At 43.5% G+C, this 3924-nt stretch overlaps 1 pseudogene; it reads left to right on the forward strand.

Annotated features, from left to right (window-relative positions):
- Positions 1–672: 672 nt before the first annotated feature.
- Positions 673–1680, forward strand: LOC112505401 (annotated as a pseudogene).
- Positions 1681–3924: the final 2244 nt, after the last annotated feature.

Genomic DNA, 3924 nt, shown 5'->3' on the forward strand with positions numbered 1-3924 from the left:
CAAGAAACCATGCCTTCTGTTCCACCACATCATGTCACCAAATGGACCCAAAGCCATCCACAATCTCARATTATAGGAGAACCTTCTACGGGTGTAAAGACACGAGTCACGGCGAACTTTTGCTTATTTTCTTGCCATGTAAGTGAAATTGAACCCAAGACGGTTGCATATGCTCTGGCAGATACCTACTGGGTTGACGCTATGCAAGACGAGCTAATTCAATTAGAAAGAAATCAAGTTTGGACACTCGCACCTCTGCCAGCCGGGAAGCTCGCTATTGGCACCAAGTGGGTTTTTCGCAACAAGAAGGATGAGCAAGGGGTAGTGGTAAGGAACAAGGCAAGGCTAGTTGCGAAGGGGTATTGCCAAGAAGAAGGAATTGACTACGAAGAGACCTTTTCCCCTGTGGCCAGGCTGGAAGCTATTCGTATCTTCCTAGTGTTTGCTGCTCACAGAGGAATCAAAGTATTTCAAATGGACGTCAAGTCAGCCTTCCTAAATGGCAAGCTCAAAGAGGAGGTATATGTCAAGCAACCCCCAGGGTTTGAGAGTGATTGGTATCCTAACCATGTATATTTCTTAGACAAAGCTCTGTACGGTCTCAAGCAGGCTCCCAGAGCATGGTATGATCGCCTTTCAAACTTTCTCACTTCCAATGGGTTTCACAGAGGTACAACTGATATCACTTTATTTTATAAAAAAATGAATAATTATATTTTGCTTGTACAAGTCTATGTTGACGACATTATCTTTGGAACAACTAACATTTCTATGTGCAAAGAATTTGAAGTTTTGATGCAGAATGAGTTTGAAATGAGCATGATGGGATAGCTAACCTTCTTCTTGGGTCTGCAAGTCAAGCAGACAGCCGAAGGCATATTTATCAACTAGTTTAAATATGTGCATGACCTCTTGAAGAAATACAAGATGCTCGAAGCCTCTCCCATGAGGACACCAATGGCCCCTGGCCAGAAGCTTAATAAGGACATTAATGGTCCACCTGTAGAGTGCAAACTCTACAGAGGAATAATAGGATCCCTCTTGTATTTAACTGCCAGTAGGCCTGACATYATGTTTTCTACTTGCTTATGTGCTAGATATCAGGCTAACCCAAAAKAATCTCATCTTTRTGCAGTCAAAAGGATCMTGCGCTACTTGAAGAAGACACCAACACTTGGACTTTGGTACCCTCTGCATTCAAACATCGACCTAGTGGCGTACACGGATTCAGACTATGGAGGATGCCAGATTGACAGAAAGAGCACCTCTGGGAGCTGCCAGTTCCTTGGAGGAAAATTGGTGAGTTGGTCGTCAAAGAAACAKAATTGTGTTTCAACTTCCACCGCAGAGGCCGAATATGTGGCTGCTGCGAGTTGTTGTTCACAAGCTCTGTGGATGCAGACCCAACTTCGCGACTACGRMTACTCTSTCAAGAAGATCCCCATCCTCTGTGATTCRAAGAGTGCAATAGCAATCTCAGCCAATCCTGTTCAACACTCCAAGACGAAACATATCGACATAAGGTACCATTTTCTTAAACATCATGTTGAGGAAGGTAACGTCGAATTATATTTTGTCAAATCTGAATTTCAATTGGCTGACCTTTTTACAAAAGCTCTAGATGAGAAAAGATTTAATTTTCTTTTGGAGAAAATTGGAATGTCGTGTCCAAAGTCTTAGGTGGTGATCGCCTTTATTCCTTTTGTATATGTATTCTCTTTTAAATTTAATTTTGTGAATAATTTAAATTTCTTGAATAATTTTTCGCTTGATTCTTTAGTCTAMAGGTTTAACCAAGCAGAGGCTTGCATGGTTCAAGGGGGAGTTTGTGTTTAAAAAAAAAAGATAAAACCTTTTGAAGAATGAAATGTTTTAGTTCACAGAAGTCTTTTCACAGAACCTCTGTGACTGCTTACACATAACCTCTTTGAACGGACCTTCTGTGGACACTTCTTCTGGAGGATTTTAAAATGATTTTTATTAAAGGGGGAGCCAAGAAAGCTGGCTAAGAGGGGGAGTTTTTCAAAACAAAATTAAAACCACAGAAGGTGCAAAAAACGTTTGAGTATCTTGTTCTCAGAGGTCATCTCATCAGAACCTCTAGCGCTTCTTACAGAGGCTCTGTGAGCTGAGCTGAGCAAATACTCATCTCTCTGTGGATTTTCTAAGAACATTTAGGTAAAAAGGTGTAACATCTATAAGAAGGCTCGACAAATATCACAGAGGCTTTATAACCCTTAGGCCTCTGACAGAACTCTGTTAATAGTTCTTGTCTATTGATATGGTGCGCGTGGTTCTATGGTTAAGGGTAAGAACAAACAAGTGCGTGTCAGTAAAAGGAAGCGCACGTCATCAATCGTGCGTCTTCCCAATACGGCGTGTCATACCTTTTTTGAACCATTTCACCCAAAACCACTCATCACACGACCTTTCGTACTATAGACGTTTCAATTTTGAATTTCCTTACCTATAAATACCCTCCTTCCCCCCAAATTAAAACCTTACGCTCTCAAAGAACCCCCTTTTACACAGACGAACCTGCAACCTGCAACAATGTCTTCTTCCAGTGCCTCAGCCCAATCCATAAACGCCTCAAGCGATAATGAGGTAACACAAGCAAAAGCCCTAACTTCGCACGCCCTGTCCTTCATGCAAAAAAAATATGAAAAAATCGTACTGGTCAAAAAACCTAATAACTATTTCTTCGTCTCCTCAGGATTTCCTAAAAATACCTACACTCTAATGGAAATACTAAGAAACCACCCTCTCTACTATGCTTTAACTGCCACTCGACCCACATCTGAAACCTACATTACTCAATTTCTGCTGAGTGCTTACATAACCACCCTCGATAATACTGGGCTAACCATTGTTGGTTATGCCTCTCACCCTGTAAGTAAATCCCTTGTTCCTCTCGAACTAAATATGGAAACCTCGAGGACAACTCTCCATTTGCCTACCTTAATCGAACTGAACCTGAATGCTTATGCTCCTACTCCCACTGATGAAGAACTAATTAAATTTTTGGAGTTCCATTCTTACGCGACCTCCATTACAAAAAGGACACAGTTCAGGCGTAAGGGACTACCCCCTATGTGGAACACTCTTTTCTCCATCATCAACTGCTGCCTCACAGGGAATGTAGGTAGCCATGACCAAACATCCCACGCCATGCTGTCCATCTTGGACGGAGTTTACTTCAACCTCCCTCTGGATTACACCCAACTCATCTTCGAGGACATGATCGGGCTCATCAAGAAGAAGTGCGCCAGTCACAAAGGGGAGAAGACAAAGGTGCTGGCCCAGAAGAAGGCCATGGAAGACATGAACCAGCCAAATCTGATCTTACAACGCTTCCTTGGTCTGGCCTTCGGAGATCTTCTGGCAACAAGATTGCCCTCTGTGGAGCCGAATGCCAAGCTATACCCCTTCAAGGAGTTTAGACCTACAGAGCACGAGCATGGCTACAGAAGTCCAAGGCCCCTATCAAAGGCCATGCTCAGGTACTTAAACCACCATGATCGAAAATCATATAGACGTGCTAACAGGCGACCAGAACCGGTCCCTGTAACCCCGCCACGAATAGGTGTCCCCTTAGGTGTGAAAATCGACAAAATGAGAGTGGAGGGACGAACGGAGGAGCCAGTAGTGGCTGRTGAGGTAAGTGAGCATCCCCCTAGAATCCCAAGTCCTCCTCACAAGAAGACCAAGACACAAAAGGGCACCGACTCATCTGTGAGAGAGTCCAAGAAGAAAAAGAGGCCCGTAGAGGAAGAGGGCCCAACTGCATCTCTGCCAAAACCTAAAAAGAGGAAAACGAAGAAGGTTGAACCAACAGAGTCTGTGATCACAGAACCTGTGGTTACAGAGGCCATCGCAGAAAAAAGCCCGGCAGAGGCTGCAGCAAAACCCAAGCGCAGAAGG

This window comes from Cynara cardunculus, unplaced genomic scaffold, assembly GCF_001531365.2.
Source record: "Cynara cardunculus var. scolymus isolate 2C unplaced genomic scaffold, CcrdV1 Un_Scaffold_10545, whole genome shotgun sequence".
Lineage (NCBI taxonomy): Eukaryota > Viridiplantae > Streptophyta > Magnoliopsida > Asterales > Asteraceae > Cynara > Cynara cardunculus.